We start from the raw sequence: 19,946 nt of genomic DNA, 5'->3' as shown, positions 1-19,946 counted from the left end.
TTGGAATTGGGGAGCATCCCATTTACAGATGAGGAAACTGAGGTTCACACAAGTCAGGAAACTTACCCAAAGCCACGTGAGTAACTGTAAGCAGAAAAGAGGAGTGGCCACTGGTGGGTGCAAGCTTTTTTGAGGGAGAGGGTGATAAAATATCCTCAAGTTGATTTTGGCAATGGTTGTACAACTTTGTGAATGCACGAAAACCCACTGCACTGTATGGCATGTGCGTTAGTCTCCTACTGCTGCTGTGGCAAGTCACCGCAACCTAGCGGCTTTGAGCAACACACTCCTGACTTGGGCTGCACTTGTTCACGGGCGCACATATCCCTCATGGGCCCAAACAGACTGCAACGGAGAGCAGATCTAACGTTCCTCCTCCGGACCTCCCACCCCGCCCAGGCGGTGATGGATGAGTCCCCTCCCCCCACGCGCCCACGCCCCCCACGCCCCCCACGCCCGGAGTGATGAACGCGGCTCGCTCAGCTCTGGCTTTTAGAGCCCAGAAAGCTGACGGGCTGGTGGCCTGTCTCTGCGGGCGGGCCCTGTTCTCCTTAGAAGCTGCTCCCCCTCACGGGGAAGGGGTGTGTGAAGCCTCTCCCCTGTGCCCGGGGCCGTGCTAGACACCCTTCATCGCGTTTAATCCTCCTAACACCCCAAGGAGAAGGGGATCCATCACCCCCACTTCGTGGATGAGGAACGTGGGTTCAGGTCAGTCCCTGCTGGAGCCGGGGTTCACATCCCTTTCTGCTGCTCAAGTGTGAGGCCGCCTCATTTCCACCGCACCACAGTGTCGGAGGGAGGGAAGAGGGCGGCACGTCACCCACACGTGGGGTTTCTGAGCGTGCGGCGCACGTCCTCACGCGGGCTCTCCTCCTTCCAAAGACAGGGCTTACCAGTCCTTTCCACCTGTGGGCTCTCCTCCTGCCAGCCAGGGCGACGTTGCACGGTCCCCTTTCCGACTAAAATCCTTACCACCTTTGAAAAGGGCTTATGAGTCGCATCTGCCCTCATTCCCGGTCATTCTCAGCTGAGCCCACCCACACATCACACCCCCACCAGCTCGTCACACTCACAGACACACAGATACACACACACACACACACACACACACACACACTTACACACACATACACACATCCTCCTCTAGGGACTCCCAGAATTCACTGGCTCCTGATCCCTCTTCTGGTACTCCACACTTCAGTCCCCTGCCGCGGAGAGGTCAGCCTGCTTTTGGCTGATCCTGCTCCTTGGAACGAATTGCTTCTGGCCTGCTGGATAGAACTGCTCTGGCCAGAACTCCCTGCTGTAGCCTCCCATTCGCCCACAGGAGGTGCCCTGCCAGGACCTCAGCTGCACCGCCTTATCCCCACACAGGTTAGGGTGAGGGAAGCAATCCACAAGGCACACACGTTCGTCTCACAATTAATATTTGGCGCGATAAACAGGTTCATCCTTCCCTGATCTAAAGCTACAAAGGTACTCTGGGAGCCAGCAAAAGACTAGGAATAAAAACAACAAAAAAGGGAACAGGCTGCATCAGACAGCTTCTGCCCTTTGGGGGACACTGTAACCATAACTTGTAGTGATGCCAGTCAACACAGCCACATGGTGTTGGTACAGCCTTTCCCCAGCTTTCCATGCCAACTCAGGTCTTCGCCCCTTTCTGGCCCCATCAGCCCTCCTAACTTACTGGTATTTAGGGGAGAAACTGTATGATATGTCCGGACTGACCAGTCAATAAATGGCCAGGTGTGACTGGAGAAACTAAAGAACTAACCAAGTCTGTGTTCTGGGTCACTGGGAGAGCCCCAAGCTCAAAGCTCTTTTTGTTAGCTGCTCTCTCGGGCAGGACAGCAAGCCATCATGGACCGTGTAGCCAAGGAAAGAAGGTGGTGGAGCATGACCTTGCCAGTCAGCCAAGGCTGCCACAAGCTGGGGCTTTCTTCACTGATGTGTGTTAATAATGTTCCCGTTGTTATGATTGCTCGTTTAGTTAAACGTAATGAATCCCTTCATGTTTAATTGAAAAGTGGCAACATTTGCTATTTTTGCTTTTCACACATGTAGAGGAGACAATAAAAGAATCTGTATTGATGGGGAGGGGGTGTTAATAGGTCAGATAATGGCTGGACCAAACCCTTTGCGTCTGGTCACAGTGCCAAGGGGATAGTCCCAGAAATGGAGCCACAGCCGCCATTGGAATGCCGGATACTGGCAAATACACCCATGTTTACCCTCACTGAACTTTCACAGAAAACCTTGAGAGTAAGTGCTCCCCAGGCATCTGAACAGCAATATTCCTGCCGACATTAAGTGGTAGCAAGCTGGTTTGCAACATTTTTCAGAGAAGCTTGGGAGGAGGGCTGTTCTTGGGGAAGGCGCAGGTCAGCTCTCTGCGACTGAACACCTGACTCCATCTCTCGCTAACCTCAGCCAATCTTCAGCTTCTCAGAGCCACAGTTTACTCATCTGTAGAACAAGCATGGCAAGACTCGGGGAGTCAGAGTAGCCCGTTGCAATTGAAGGCATAAAGCCTTTTAGACAAATCTGGATCTGAATACTGTCACTGAGTAACGTTGAGTTACTTAATTTTCCCTGCAGCCATAAAATGATAGTAACAACCCAGTTTGAGGGAGATCTGTTGTGACAACTGGGTAACAGCTTATATAGAGTGTTTATTACAGTACCAGGCACAGAAGGCATATCTAATAAAAGAAAATGGTCTGTTAACGCTTACTGGCTTCTTGCTTACATTTTGCCTACAATATTGCTTACGACTGTACTGAGTGCTTTGCATGACTGATCTTGTCATACCCGCTTTGTCTATCCCTCAAACGACTTTTATGAAGATAAAACAAACTAATATATATTTATCTGCTAATATGAGTACAGGAAAAGTCCTGAAAAGATATACACAAAAGTGTAGCAGTTATCTCTTACTGCTATGATTAGGGATGATTTTTTGTTTTCCTTTTGTTTACCTGCCTTTTCAAACTTTTCTACAAGCTTCCCTTATGAATGTTTTGGTTTTGTCTTCTTTTTTATGCCAAAATTCTTTAAAAAATGATACTGTTCAGATGTAACAACCTCCTACAGGAGCCATTTCTTTTGGAGGTAAGAGCTAACAAAAGCTTTGCTTTCTCTGAGGAGCTGGTCCTTTCGAGTTAGCTTATCCCCCTCTTCACTTTGCCAAGGGAGCTCAGAGCCAAATGTTTCGTTCAGTCATTCAATTAGGCCCTTACTCTTTGCATATTTCTCTTCAGTTCCTCTGCCTGCCCTGACTTTCTGTTCTAATTTATATTGGTCCTATCTTGATTATCTACCCTTATTTATATTTTACTACTTTTCTCAGTGTTTGGCACATGCCACCACAAATCCTTTCTAGCATGAGGCCAGGTGTACATACACATACATGTAAATAGCTGATGACTTTTAAGGCTTGCTGGAGCCCATGCCCTGCATTTCATATCTCGTGCATTTCACGGGACTCTTGGTTACAACATGAATCATAGAATTATAGTAATCTTGGGGACTGGAGGGGCAGTCTGAGCATGGGCAGGGCTGCCTCTGCCAGAGGCTGGCACCCGGCTGCCTGGACCTCAGCTTCTCCCAAGCCTCCACCTCAGCCACAGTGCCCTCAGTGGGGTGGGGGGGGCCACCATGATGGCGGTGATGGCGGAGCAGGTGAAATATGTCTCAGTGGAAGGCAGTGGGGTGGGGAAAATTATAGCAATCTTTAAATTCTATTTATGGGTTAAAAAATGCAAAAAAAAAAAATCTCCCTGTCATAACATAATTTTAGACCTCCTAGAATTGGGTCACTTTTGCTAAATGCTCAATTCTCAAAATTATATACGTATATTGACATATATTCCATTTAGGTTTTTATATATAAATCTTTGTTAATTTTAAAATTAAAATTAGATTTTAAAAACTGCAAACTCATCCGTGCCTTTCCCTACCCATGCCAACGGAATTTTGATGTACCCAGAAACTGCTCCTAACGAAAAGTTAGAGGCACTAACAAAACCACTCTCTCAAAGCCCTGGGATAGAATTTCAAGAGGTCCTTAACCAGAGCCTAATGTTGAAGCCAGCCAATCAGCCTGCAGTGACTTTATATCATCATTCTCAAAAGAGGGGCCTCCCTCAGGCTGGGGAGGTAGGTCATCCACAATGTCCTGCTACTGCAAAAGATGCACAGGCAGTCCATCGACCAACACTTAAGATGCCCACCAACTTCAAGGGAACAGAACAAACAAATTATACAATTAACTTCTGTTTTGCCAAGAGAGGACATTTGGAAAATATAAACTGCTACCATTTACTATCCTCATCATTTTGTTGATGAAAGGGTTGTTGAAAAAGTAAGAACAATGTAAACTTAGAATAACATCAGTTTGCTAAATATAATAAATTTAAAGACAAGTTCATTACAAAAGGGCATTATCAGCCAAATACATAATGTAAAAGCTGAAATAATGGAGGAGAGAAGTAACGCAACAATAATAGTTGGAGACTTCGATACACCACTTTGAATAACAGATTGAATAACTATATGGAATATAAACAGAGGAACAGATGGCTTGAACAATACTATTAGCTAATAGATCTAACAGATTTATAGAACACTCCACACAGCAACAGCAGAATACATGTTTTCTCAAGTGCACATAGAACATTCTCCAGGATAAACCATAAGACAAGTCTCAATACATTTAAAAGGACTGAAATCATACAAAGTATGTTCTCTGACTATAATGGAATGAAATTAGAAATTAACAACAGAAGAAAATTGGGGAATCACAAATATATGGAAATTAAACAACACACTCCTGAGAAAAATCAGTGGGTCAAAGAAGAAATCGCAAGCGAAATTGGAAAATACTTCGATATAAATGAAAATGAAAATATAACATGCCAAGATCTATGAGATGCAGCTAACGTACTGCTGCAAGAGAAATTTATAGCTACAACTACATGTATTCAAAAAGAAGACAGAGCTCAAATCAATAACCTAACTCTCCACCTTAAAATACTAGAAAAAATAATAGCAAACTAAGCCCAAAGCAACAGAAGGAGGTAAATCATAATTAAAGTAGAAATAAAGAAGAGAAAAGCAATAGAGCAAGTCAACAAGACCAAAAGTTATTTCTTTGAAAAGACCAACAAAATTGACAAGTCTTCAGCTATACGGATCAAGGAAAAAAGAACAAGGCTAAATTGCTAACATCAGGTGTGCAAGGGAAGACATTACTGTTGACTTTACAGAAATGCCAAGAATTAGAAGGGAATACTGTGTATTTCAACAAATTAGATAACCTCAGTGAACAAATTCCTAGAAAGACAAAAACTGCAGAAACTGACCCAAGAAGAAATAGAGTAGAAACAACCCAAATGTCCATCATTGAGGAATAGACAAACAAAGGTTCATCAGAAAAGGGCACTTACTAGCTCGCTCCCTCTCCTTCTCCCCCTTCTCCTCCCTTCCCCCTCCCCTCCCTCTCTCTCAATTGCATTTTGTGTGATTCCATTTATATCAAATGTTCAGAATTGACAAAATTCATAGGAAAGGAAATATATTAGTGGTGGTCAGAGGCTGGGGGAGAGATGGAAGCAGGGAATGACTACTAATGGGTTTAGGGTTTCTTTTTGGGGTGATGAAATGTTCTGAAATTAGATTGTGGTGATGTTTGCGCTATTCTGTGAATATACCTAAGAGTTGCTGAATTGTACACTTGAAAAGGGTGAATTTTATAGTCTTTGAATTACATTTCAATTTTTAAAAAGGGCATTAAAACAATGAGTGAAATTTGAATATGAATTACATACTAGATGATAATACTGTATCAATGTTAATTTTCCTGAATTTGATTGTTATAATGTAGCTATATAAGAGAATATTTTTAGGACAAACACACTGAAACATCTAGAAGTAAACAGTCATAATGTCTATGGCCAATTATCAAATGCCTCAGCAAAAATAATAAAAATGAAATCAGTCAATGAGGCAATTAATAGTTTGTAAAATATTAGTTGATAACTCGAGGTGAGAGTTCATTGTTCCACCCTTGCAAGTTGTGGCACTATTCTTACAAGTTTAAGCTTTTCAAAGTAAAAAAGTATCTTTTTAATGAAAAAGATATAGGAAATTCAGAAAGGCTTAAGCAATGTTCTGATCTTATGTAAAAGTCACATAGTAATACAATGTCAGGGCAGCATTCCATCTGTATTTGTCAACACTTTTTCATTTGTAAGTGACAGAAACCCATTTACAACTGATTTATCAGAAAAGGGCATTTATTAGTTCACAGAATTACAAAGTCCAGGAATGGGACCAGTGAGGCATGGTTGGATCCACACGTTCAAATGCTATCCTCAGGAAATAGTCTTGCTCTCTTAATCTCTGTTCTCTGCTTTCTTCCATATTCTTCTCATTGCCAAGCAGTTTTTGCCACTCCTGGTGGAGAAGATGGTTGTCACCAAGTCCAGGCTACCATCCTATTCTATCCTCTCACCAACTCTAGTAAAAAAATAAATAAAAGCATACTTGTCTAACAGCTCCAACAAATGTTTCATTGACTCTGACTGGCCTGACTTACAGACCATCTATGAACCAATCATTGAAGCTAAGATGATACAAAGTTTCTTGCTTTTCTTAATGGGCAAAATAAATTAAAGCAAAACAGAAACATAGTCTGTAAAAGTAGTCTCCCTTCCTTTCCTGGTGCCCAGTGCATCAGTCTTCCCCAGAGACAACATTGCTACCAGTTTTCTGGAAGCTTCCAGAGAAGTCCTTTTACTATACAGGCATATACGTGTGAGTGTGCATGCACTCACACACACTCACATGCACACACAGATGGCAGCAGAATGGACACACTATTCCACACCTTACTTTTTTCATATAACAATAGATCCTGGAAGTTTTCCATGTCATTACATACAGATCTACTTCGTGTTTTTAATGGATGTGTAGTGTCACACAACATGAATATGCCATAAAAATCTTTTTCATTTTATTCAATAAACTCTCATTTAAAAAAAAAAAAAACCTGGAAGTTCAACATCTTATAAGTAGAGTTTGGATTATTTTTCTCTAATATCATGAAATTGCAGTTTTTCTGCCCTCTAATAATCTTGTAAGCTATTTCTGCAAGTTATCCTTATATGATTTGAGACTGTCCAATCCAGAAAAATCTCTGGGTCCTGCCCATGTACAGGTTTCGCTACCTATTCACTGGCAGGAACGATTTCTAACTGTGTTCAGTGTTCATAGATTTGGCTAAAATGCAAAGTTGGTCAGTTTCCCAGTGCTGTTTTCCAATCATTTTTTTCCTATTATCGTTTCATAAAGGAGGCTGTTACTTTATGCTTGAATTAGAAGTGACACACATTTGAAATAGTGCCATAGTTGTAATATTAAGAAAATCTCACTACATGCATAAAACAGAAGCAATGCCGTCCTTACCCAACCCCCAGTTTGAAAAAATCTGCCCAGGATTTTATAATTTCAAAGTTAGCAGGTGAAGGGGAGGGTATAGCTCAGTGGTAGAGTGCATGCCTAGCATGCATGAGGTCCTGCGTTCAATCCCCAGTACTTCCATTAAAATTAATTAATTAAATCTAATTGCCCCCCCCCTCACAAAAAGATTATTTTAAAATAAGCAGACCAGGGGAATTGTGTACTGTGTTTACACAGCTGTCAAATAGGGCGTTTTTCAGCTAGCAAAAAAAAAGATACCATTTTTATGTGCTTTGGAGAATTCACCAACACGAATCACCATGATTTACCATGCTGACAGCTTGGAAAAGTACACTCTGCTAAAGAATAGAGATCATACCGAGAAATTTTTAGAAGTCAGCATTGAAACAAATATAAATAACATTGGCTATTAACCTAGAAATGGGTGAGTTTTTAATAACATGAAGTTACAGATCTCTGTCCCCCTCATAGAGAACTGGCCTTGAAGTTCCTTCAAAGTTCTTATTTCTGCTCTGGGGCTTAATAGCCAGAGACATCTGGCCAGTGACTTAATCTCTCAAAGCCTCAGTTTCCTCACTGGAAAATGAGGATGATAATAGGATTTGGCTCACAGAGCATTTGTGGGGATTAAATGAATTAAATGAGATAACGCACATAAAGTGCTTTTCGAAGTGGCTGGTCCAGAATAAACAATCACGAAAGGCTCACGGTGACAGTGGTGGTTTGGTTGTGGCTTGCTTCAGAGCGTTAGTTGGTGGATTACTGCTCCTTCAGTAGTGCCTTATCTGGGAGCTAAAACTGCCAGTTTCAATAAATATCAGAGCAGTGGTTGCCTGCTGGGGGTGGGGCTGCTCAGGACCGACTGTATTGGGGATGAAGGGACCCTCTGAGGTGATGGAAATCTTAGATATCTTTATTGGAGGGGTGGGTTTACAAGAGGGTATACATTTGTCAAAATGTGTAAGATCTACACATATCACTGCGTGTAAACCTTTAATTCAGTTTTTAAAAATTAGCATCTTAAGCTAATAAGTGTCCTGTTCCGGGAACAAGGTGCCACTTCTTAGTGCTCAGCAGGTAAGAGACAGAAATTATTTTTGAGGCCACGCAAACAGGGAGAACTGGGTTTTTTCCTACTCTAAGACGACAAAATCCCCCAGAAGGGAGACAGGTGGAAGCCAAATAAAGAAAATCAGAAGCGGTAGAGTAGCTTCAAGCCCCACACCAGCTTCCCCACATCTAAGTTACGGCAGAGGGAGAAGGCACTGAAATGCCAAGGAAATTAGGGGACTCGAGAATAAGCCTTGGGTACCACCTCCTGGCTGGCACTCTGAGAGCAGTGCCCCCGTGCGTGTCCCCTGTACCACTGGACAAGGGCATGCTAAAGAGGACAGCATGTTAAGGGCTGGCAAGCCTCTCGGGAGGCTCCCCAGTACAGTTCCTGCATACCTCCGACTGGCCAAGGAAAAAACAACGACAACAACAGCAACGATACATGTGAAGGCTCCCTATATTCCAAGCACTTTTCTAAGCACTGTATATGTATTATCTCAGTTAATCCTCTTAGAAGTCCTACACAAGCAGTTACTAGTATTACCCACTTTTTATTGATCAAGATACTAAGGCCAGGATGGCTGAGAAAATTTGACCTAAGGATGCAAAGCTAATGAGTGCTGGAACTAAGCAGTATGTAGCAGAGCCCTGTATCCTCCAACTTTTTGTTTTTCAACATTATTTTTGCTATTCTGAATTATTGGTTTTTATTTTGCTGTTCTAGTTAATTTGAATCAGCTTGTCATTCTTAAAAAAAATGCTGCTGGGATTAGGATTGCGTTGGCTCTATAAATCGATTTGGAGAGAGCTGACATTGTAGCAGTACTGAATCCTGGAATTCATGAATATGGTATATTTAGGACTTGGTGTTTCTCTCCTCTGAGTGAGGGTGAAGAAACTGGCTCAGAATGTCCTACAGCGGAGCCTTAGCTTGGAAATTCACTAGCCAAAGATTTGCCTCTTTTGTGCCCTGGTTCTATTGTGACAATCTACCTTAAGGCAAAGGATGACTAAGCATCTAGTCATCTGAGTGGAAAAAGAGTTACATACTGGATAAAAACACATGGGTTGAAATATCAAAATATTTTCCCAGCACACCAAACAAAAGACTTTGTTATGTATGTTACAATATTAATGTAACAAATGGTAGAATTCAAGATGAAAAGCACTAAAGGGGACAAAGAGTGATACTTCATATCATTAAAAGAACAATTAACAAAGAAGTATTGGATTTTTATATATCTCACCTTAGAGCTTATAAAAATATAAAGCAAAATCTAATATACATATCAGACTTCACATTTAAGATGATGAATCTTCTCCGTCAATATCTAATGAAACAAGCAATAATGACACATGTCATCAGCATTAGCCAAACAAGACGGGTGGCCAAGAAAACAACCAGAATTGTCTGGAACAAATGGAGAAGTCCAGCTTAGTTCAGCTCCTACCTTCAGCCTCACCTCCCAGCAGCCTTCCTGGTGAATTAATAAGATCCTGACAATTCTCGCTAGTGCCACCTAAGCTGGAGTGACCCAATCTGAACGAGAATCCTTATCTTTTATCCCTTTCGTCTGAGAAGTAGCACAGATGGCTTCTAGAAATGAATGGGGGAGGTAAACAATGGCACTGACTCTCAAACAAAAGGGAAAATTTCAGAACTATCCACTGAACTAGGGAAATAACCTAAAGAGGAGGAAATTCAAAGCTGCAAAGTTGAAAAGATTGTTTTAAAACTCACTGACCAAAGGTCTCCCAGAACAGACTCGTAGTAAAAAAGTTAGGTTTATTTACCCTGCTACCGCAGGGCAGAAAGTTCTCCAGAGGAACAACAGGGGCCTCACCAAGACTAGAAGGGGCTTCCTGTGGGGTTTGGACTTGTGCTGGATTATTCCAGAAAAGTTAAAGGAGTGGAGACCAGTTATGGACTGAAGGTTGTCAAGAAATTAGGGCAATTTAGTGGCTGGGCATTTTAGTAATTTTTCTCTAGGAAGATGGATTAAAACAAGGCTAAAGCCGTCATTGGTAAAGGACCAGCTGGCACTCAGGTTAGTCGGAAGTGGGGGATGTCTTACTGTTTCTATAGCAATAGCAACAAATATTTTTCACACATCAGATTGACACAGATAAAAAGCGGTAACACCCAGTGCTGAGGGAAATGTATGGAAATAGGTTTTCTCATTCACACTAGATTGAGTGTGAATTTATAAGTGTTTGAAAATTATTACTGTGGAGAATTTTAAACATACATAAAAGAAGACCATGATGTAAGGGACTCCCATTATACCAGCTTCAACAACTGTCAAATCATGGCCACTTGTCCATCCTTTCATCCACTTCTCTCCCTCCAGTACTTTTCTGAAGGAAATTATTTCATCCATAAATATTTCAGTTTGTATCTCTACCATTATCACACCTTAAAAAAACAGTAAAAATTTCTTAATTTAATGAAATATCTAGTCAGTGTTCAAATTTCCGATTGTCTTATAAATATCATTCTTATTTTCATAGCTTGTTTGAATTGAGCTCCAAATAAGGTCCACATGCAGCTTTTTAAAGTAATACGAACTTGTATATTAAAAATTAAATATATACATATCCTTTGATGTAGTCATGGTAGTCCTAACAATCTAAGGAGGAATCTGTGAGAATATTTATTGTGGCATTGTTTATAATGACAAAGAAACTTGAAAACAACTTGAATTTCCATTGATGGAGGAAGAGTAAATAAATGTGTACGTCTGTAGTGTGGATAACTATGTTGCTATTAAAAAATCAAGTTGGATCTGTAGCTCCTGCTCTGGTGGGCTGCCCCGATGAATTAAGTAAGAAAAGATATGTAACTGAAAGATATATATAGTTTGTGATCTCACTTTTATAAAAGCAAATGACAAATTCACAATCTTCTATGCATTTTTATGTATTCATTTTTATGTGTTTGTACATATGTCTGTATTCCCTTGAAGATGTTCATATGGTTATGGGGAAACGTGTGTGGGCTCACATACCTGGGCAAATGACATTGGTTATACAATGGTTGTCAAGAAAGAGTGCATAAGGCAAAAGGAAATAAGAATAAAATCAGATTAGAACATGGAGAAATATTTATGGTGTACATTACATGAAACGTGGAAATCAAACTCTAGCCATAGTATCATTGCAAATGCACATGTAAAACTGACTGTAGTGGAATCAAGGACAAAGGAAAACTTAATTTAAGTGGTAGAGTTTTATCTCAGATTTTTTTTCACCAGAAAGTAACATTGGAAAAAAGAAAATAGATTGTTTTATATACGTGTATATTACATATATCCTCAAAATAATCAAATAAATCCATATTTGATCAATAATGACAACAAACCAATTTTTGTCTATTTGATTTTGTCTGTCAATAATGTGTATTATTCAGAAAGCATCTGTTCAGATAGTTAGGTCATTCAAAATGGTGTTAAAACGTCATCTCTTTACTTTTTAAATTTTATTTTCTTACTTTATTTTATTTTCTTTGGGCAGTCCACCCAAGCAATCCTGGAATGCCTAGTGGAATGCAATGTTACCCGATAATTCCTATAAAACTAAGGTTGGCACTGTGGTCACCAATGCAATCTGGACTTAATTGATGTCCTAATCCAATTATTAACTCAAATCAGAAATGTAAAAGTTCACTATGTATTTTCTACTACATTTACTGCTAATGAACAAGTTGTTAGGTACAAAGACAGGATTTAAGTAATTCATCCTCCCCCAAGCAGCTTCCTACATTCTTCTAAGTTAATGGACTGCTTTGTGCAGAGTTTCTTTTGAACTCTGCTTCCCCAGGAGCTCACCGATACCACGCGTAACTGACTCAATTCTCTCACTTCTTCCCTCCATTCAGTTGAAATTCACAAACTCCCCTAATGCCGAATGTTCCTTCAAACAGCATGTACGGACTCAGACAATTGTAAACGGAAATGTGAAGCCAGCATTAAAATTGCATGCCCATGCAATGATTCAGATTTTAGCCTTGGGAAGGTCCAAAGGGAGGGTGGCTCTCGACTTTCACTTTTTATTTTGTAACTTTTTGTAGCATGAATTTTCTAATCTCATAGATGTGTTTCTTTTAAATTAACAAACTGTTCCTTGTAGGCTGGCTATCAGGGGTGGAAGAATGTGATACACTATTTTGTTTGCTTCTTTGTGCTTTTCTATAAAGTAAGAGACAATCACATACTAGCCAAGGAATGGATAATGTAAATCTATATTTACTGGCCCAGAAAACTGTAAGGCCTTTTTTTTTAATTTAAGAAAGACAATTGTAATACAATGCGCATAGTATGATCCCAATTATGTAAAATTGTGTGTTTGCACCTGCAGGTATTGACATTAATAAATGTCTGGGAAGATATTATAAAAGTGTGATGTTGTTACACATTCTGTTTTATAACCATTCTAAGTTGCCTTAATTTTCTCACAATGAGGATGTGTCATCTTTGAACATAGAGGATAACACAAAATTTTAATAAAAACTCTGACATCTACTTGATATCCCAGCAAACTAGAAGCTGGGATGGAAACAGGGTAAAAGATAAGAAAATGATTTAAATAAAGTTATACACACTGAGAGGTTGCCTACTAAAGCAGTTCAGCGGCAAAGCGAGGAGTGACCCAAAACTGGGAGATTATACCTGGAATCTAGCAAAGGGAACAGAGTGTTCCCCAGGGCAGGGGAGAAACCTGAGCCGGCTAGCTTTAGCATAAACAAAAGTGGGTCTGCAGGCACTGACCTGCAGACCTGTCACAAAGAAAGAAAGAAAGAAAGAAAGAAAGAAAGAAAGAAAGAAAGAAAGAAAGAAAGAAAGAAAGAAAGAAAGAAAGAAAGAAAGAAAGAAAGAAAGAAAGAAAGAAAGAAAGGAAGGAAGGAAGGAAGGAAGGAAGGAAGGAAGGAAGGAAGGAAGGAAGGAAGGAAGGAAGAAGGAAGAAGGAAGGAAGGAAGGAAGGAAGGAAGGAAGGAAGGAAGGAAGGAAGGAAGGAAGGAAGGAAGGAAGAAAGGAAGAAAGAAAGAAAGAAAGAATAAGATGTATATCCACCCAAAAAGTCCCTATTAATAAGCCAGGAAGTCTTGTTGCTTAGAACATTTTTACTACAAATCATGGTTTCAAACCTCCATACCAAAGCAGAAATGCTCTTTGAATAAAGCTAAAACTACATGTCATTTTGATAAGTACATACAAATACAGGTAAATATACAGAAAAGTTCTAGAGGAGTAAACATGGAAGCACTGAAGAGGAGAAACTGGGATCAGGGTGGAGGAGGTGGTCAAAGAGGCCTTTAACCTTGTCTATAATGTTTCAATTTCTTTAATAAAAGGAAAATATTAACATATTTTCATCGTGGTTAAAATACACAAAATTTACAACACAGCCATCTTTAAGTGTGCAATTCAGTGGCACAGTACAGTCACAATATTAGACAACCATCACCACTCTCTTCTAGAACTTTTTCATCATTCCAAACAGAAATTCTGTACCCATTAAATAACTCTACATTTTCCCTTCCCCTAATCCCTGATAACCTCTGTTTTCTGTCTCTATAAATTTGCCTATTCTACGTAACTCATATAAGAGAATCACAAAATACTTGTCCCTTTGTGACTGGCTTATTACATTTAGCATAATTTCCTCAACTTTCATCCATGGTGTAGAATATGTCACAATTCCCATCCTTTTTAAGGCTGAATAGAATTCCACGGTGTGGACATACCACATGTTGTTTATCAATTCATGCGCTGATGACCACTTTGAGTTATTCCTGCCTTCTGGCTGTTATGAGTAATGCTATGAAGATTGACGGACAGATGTCTGTCTGAGTCTCTGCTTTCAGTGCTTTTGGGAAAATACCTAGGAGTAGAATTGCTGGATCCTACGGTAATTCTCACTTTTTGAGGAACTGCCAAACTGTTCACAGCAGCTGCACTGTTTTATATTCCCACCAGCAACGCATGAGGGTTCCAATTTCTCCACATTCTCACCAAAACTTGTTTTTCCCTTTTTTTTAACCTAATAACCATCTGAATGAGTGTGAAATGGTCTCATACGGTGGTTCTGATCTGCATTTTCACATGTTATTTTCTTTATGTGCTATAAATTTTTAATTAGAAATTATTCTAGAAGAGGAAAGTAAGGGATCAGGATTTGTTTTCTTCATTCACAAACTAGGGATATCTTCTTCACTGCTAAGCTCCGTGAGGACAGAGGCCAGCCCCTCACAAGGTGTCTGGCACTCATTAAATAGGGTATACATTTGATGAATAAATGACTGCATTCACCTCCCAATCTGTGTACGAGTTGAGGGGAATAAGTCTATGAGGAAGTGTTACCTTGAAAAATACACACGTGAATATTAGTCAGCCATAAAAAAGAAAAAGAAAATCCTACCATTTGCGACCACGTGGATGGACCTTGAGGGCATTATGCTAAGTGAAATGATTCAGACAGAGAAAGAGAAATACTCTTATGATCTTCCTTATAGGAGGAATCTAAAAAACACTGAACTCACAGAAAATGAGAGTAGAAGGGAGGCTGCCTGGAGGGTGAGGGGGAAATGGGGAGATGTTGGTCAAAATGTATAAACCTTCAGTTATAAGATGAGGAAGTTCCAGGGATCTAACGGACAGACAGCATGATTATATACTTGAAAGTTGCTTTACTGTTCTCACCATAACAACAACAAAATGGTAATTGTGTGAGGTAAAGGATGTGTTAACTAACCTTATTGTGGTAAATATATATATATCTCCAAACTGTACACCTTAAACTTACAAAATGTTAATGCCAATTATATCTCAATAAATGTGGAAAAAATTAAATAAGACAAGTCACCCAGAGGAAAAAGAAAAAAAAACACACATACATACTAATTGCTGAAAAAGACAACGTCATTTTGGAAGTCTTGGGTAAACAGCATATTTCAAGACAGATCCAAGATGACCAAGAAAACCTAAGGGACACTACCTACAGTTTTAAGAAAAGCAGCTTCAGAGCCAGTCTTCATCCGTCTGGACTGCCAGATATGGACAAGGAACTTTTCAAGCGTACTCATATTACACAACCAGGGGACCTGGTGTTTCCTGTGTTTCAGGCAGGATGGCTGATGAGAAAGGTATATACAGTCAGGACACCATTGTACCCGTAAAGTCATAGCCCTACTTGTATGCTTGAAAGTCAGTTACTAATGTTAATCACTTTATCATAAATTTTGCAACAGGGGTAGATATTTTAATTTTTTCCAATTAGTTCATATATCCATGAATAAACATTACTTATCGGAGATGGCAACCATCCATTGCTTTTCCCTAACTGAAGAAGATGGAAGCCATTCAACTTGTTTTCTTCCATTCCCTTCCCACAAGTTTAAAGTGCAGGTAAACTATTCCTCTCCCCACTCCCCAAGCTGAGAACTTGTCCGAAAGTCACTGAACCATTGCCCCGGACAAGCCCCTAAAGCCCTTCAGGGTGAAAGAAGGGAGGAGAGAGCTAATTGGTCCTGAGAGGCACCAAGATGGGAGCTGCCTGGATTCCCTTCCTCCTTGAGTCATGCGTGTGCATTCTATATGAGCCAGTCAACTGGAAAGCACGGAAGGCGGCTGAGACGGAAGGTGGCTGAGGTGTAAGGCCCTTGCTGGTGGGGACGTCTGGGAGGAAGGGTTGAGACTGACCTCTTCTACGCTGGAAAGCGCACAGGGGAGACCCCAGACAGCAACGACAAGCCCAGTCCAAGTTAAGAGAGCTGGCATCTGGACTCCTGACATGTTGGGAGAACCATCACTGACGTAGCAATACCCAGAAGAAAAAGAACAGACAATTTTTCATGGACAGTCTTGCAGAGAACATTCTTTCCCTCTCCTCTGCATCCCTGTGTGAAGGAGCAGGAGCCAAGGAGAGAGAAAGGAGTGACATTCACACGCCCTCCACTACGAACTGCTGTGGCCACAAGCCCACCTGCACCAGCAGAATGGAAAGAGCGATGAATTAAATATGAGATTAAAGATATTAAATGGGCAGGCCCAAGTCATAATAGTTGGAATGAGACTGTGCTAGTTACTGAAAGTGGCTGCACAGTTATGGGACGAGAGTAGAATATTCTTCAGGGAATCTGCTAAATGAAGAGTAAATGGATTTAAGTGGATTGCTAGAGAGTGACTGGTTGTAGAGGAAAAACTAAAATTGCTTCCTACTTATATCTCACAAGCTCAGATTTCTCAAACTGGCTATACACTTACCATAATCTATAATTATTTACTCATTTATCGTTTGTCTTCCCCATAAACTATAAGCACCATGGACCCGAGACCATGTCTGCGTTGCTCACTGCTATATCCCTTGAGTATGGTATATGTGCTCGGCAATAATTTGATAAATGAAGATTCCTTATCTTTTAAAGATACAAACTGAAATGCCTGCAGAATAAACAATGTGATGCCTGACATTAACTTTAAAATAATTCAGGAATGTGGGGGTGAGAAAGTGGGTGGAAATATAAATAGAATAAGATTAGTCATTCTTGAAGCTGAATGGTGGGCACATAGGGTTCATTATAATCTCTCTTTTGGTGGGAGAGGGTATAGCTCGGTGGTAGAGGGCATGCTTAGCATGCAAGAGGTCCTGGGTTCAATCTCTAGTACTTCCATATAAATAAATAAAACCTAGTTACCTCCCCCCTCAAAAAAATCTCTTGTTTAACTTTTTTAAATCATAGTAGAATCATAATTAACTTTCTTAATTTTAATTTTTTCTCAACATAATATGAAAACATCTAAATATACGTAAAAGGTAAAAGTGAACACCTATATAACTACCACATAGATTTGACGTTAACATTTTGTTGTGTTTACTTTATCCATATCTATCCATCTATACATTTATCCATCTTATTTTTGATGCATTTCAAAATAACTTGCAGACTTCATTACACTTCACCCCTTAACACTACAGCATACATACCATAGAGCTCAAAATTTTACCAATTCTTTTTTCATTTACAGTGAAATAATATATTTACTATATATAAATACATCATACATTTACTATATAAAAATATAACATTTATTTACATATATAGTCTACAAAAACACATATATTTATATTAGTTTTTATTTTTAGAAGTTTATAGTCTATTATGTTTGTGTTCCCCCAAATTGGTATGTTGATGCTCTAACCCCCAATGAGGCCTTAGGGAGGATATTAAGGTTAGATTAGATTAGGGAATAAGGATGGGGGCCCTCATGATGAGATTTGAGGCTTATGAGAAGATGAAGAGGTCTATCCGTCAACCTTGCCCTCTCCCTGCATGCACCCACTGGGGAAAGGCCATTTGAAGATATGCCGAGAAATCTGCAACCCAAGAAGAGAGACCTTACCAGAAACTGAATTGGTCAGCCCCTTGATCTTGAACTTCCCAGCCTCCAGGACTATAAGAAAATTAATTTTTGTAGTTTAAGCCACCAGTCTACAGTATTTTGTTGTGGCAGCCTGAGCACACTAAGACATAGTGTTATTAGGAAGCCACTGAAGGGGACTTGATTACATACTTTCTTAAAGATCACTTTGAACAGGGAGGAAGGAGTGAAAGAGGACAAGAACAGGTTCAGGAAGACTGGGTAGGAGGCTACAATAGTAGACTGGGCCAGGGGTGATCTTGGTTTGCCTAAAACCGTAACAGCAGACGCCAAAAGAAGTGAGTGAGTGCAAGAAATATTTGGGGAGTAAAACAGTATTTGTTGATGAGGAAAGGGTAGAAACTGAGCATTAAGCTCAGACTTCTCACTTGAGCAACCGCTGGCTGGTGGTACCACCAGTCACTGCGGTGGGGAACACAGAAGAGAAGCAGGCTTTCTTTGCAGGGGTCGGGAGGGAGCAGGTGAGTTCAGTTTTAGACATATTCAGCATGAGACGCCCAAGAGATTCAATAAACATTTGGATATACACACCTGGAGCTTTGAGGCCAGGGCTGGGCTAGAGATAAAACTATGGGAGTCATCAGCCCAAAAATTATCATTAAGGCATGGGAATGCTTGAGACTGTGCAGGGAGAAGTATACAAAGGCCACGAGGAACTTCGTGATTTAAGGAGTGAGTTAGAGGAGCAGAAGTCAGCTAAGGAGACTGAAAAGATGTGGCAACAGAGGTGCAGAGTCACAGAAGCCCAGAAAAGAAGCAGGGAGTTAAATAAACTGAACGTTTCACGGTATTTGGTGAAGACAGCTTAATGAATCCCTTCACAACAAGGATGATTTCAAACGTACCACCAGATCATCTGAACTCTGCTGGCCGTAGACCGGCGGTGTTCAGTGTGTGTTCCCCACGATGGCAGCATCGACATCACCTGGGAACTTGTCAGAAATGCAAATTTGGGGGCCTCACCGCATGCCTACTGAGTCAGAAACTCTGGGGTGGGGCCCAGCACTCTGTGTTTTAACAAGCCTTCTGGGTGACTCTGATGCTCAGTAAAGTTTGAGAATCACTGCTCTAGGCAGTGCTTAGATAGCACCTGATAACCATTCCGTTAGGATCCAGTCCCCTTTGCAGTCAACACATTCTCCTTTGGATCTGTTAATACATTTTACCAAGCTGCTAGAGCCTGAGCAGCAAGATTCTGTCAATACCCCGCATTTACTGTAACACAGATCCTATCCTGATTTTTATGTTCCTGCCCTACAGCCAACTACCTACCACTTCTCTGTCTGCTGGGTACATCTTTTTTCATCTTTATACCTTTGCTCATTCATAACATCTAATTACTCGTCATGTCTGCTCCTTCATCACTTCTCTTTGTGCATTTTTTCAGTTTCTGATCCTGCTACTGATCTAACCCCTAAATCGCACAGTTTAAATTCCTGAGTGGCACGGATTGTTGGTAAAACCGCAAACTGGCACAATTCAGGAGAGTAATTTGGCATCATTTATCGAAACAACAGATACATCGCCTTTGACCCAGTAATCCCACTTCTAGGAATTTATCCTACAGAGGTATTTGCCCATGTGCACAAAGAAGGGGGCCTCTTGCCGCCCACTGGGCCACAGGCCAGCTCACCCACCCTCAGCAGGGGCCCCTCCACCCGCCAGGCCAGTCCGAGGCCAGCCCCCCCCCCCCCCCCCCCGTGAATCGGTTGAGGCCTGTTTACACCTCACTGCACACTTGAGTCAGTTAGAAGCAGCTGGGAAAGAAGACCTTGCAGCCTCAGCGTCCCGCACTCTCGCCCTCAACACCGCCCCCAAGCCGGCTGATTTGATTTTCTCACTCTCTCTCTTTTTCTCCTCGGGAAGGGAGGACGAGGGCCACCGCCAAGGACAGCGACCCGCGGCCCTGACCCGGCGGCCCACCGCCAGCCGCCAGGGGGCGGGGCTAGGGGGAAGCGGGGCCGGGCCGGC

General features: G+C 41.0%; 1 long non-coding RNA gene across 1 annotated transcript; it reads right to left on the bottom strand.

Annotated features, from left to right (window-relative positions):
• Positions 1 to 6,281: 6,281 nt before the first annotated feature.
• On the bottom strand, positions 6,282 to 19,933 carry LOC116658967. Its single transcript, XR_004314197.1, has 4 exons — positions 19,817 to 19,933; positions 18,821 to 18,907; positions 16,236 to 16,344; positions 6,282 to 6,522 (listed from the first exon to the last, which is right to left on the bottom strand). It is a non-coding gene; the product is annotated as an uncharacterized LOC116658967 (long non-coding RNA).
• Positions 19,934 to 19,946: the final 13 nt, after the last annotated feature.

This window comes from Camelus ferus, chromosome 22 (assembly GCF_009834535.1).
Source record: "Camelus ferus isolate YT-003-E chromosome 22, BCGSAC_Cfer_1.0, whole genome shotgun sequence".
Lineage (NCBI taxonomy): Eukaryota > Metazoa > Chordata > Mammalia > Artiodactyla > Camelidae > Camelus > Camelus ferus.
Note: the sequence above shows the minus strand (reverse complement) of the source record. Positions and strands in the feature narration are given on the sequence as shown.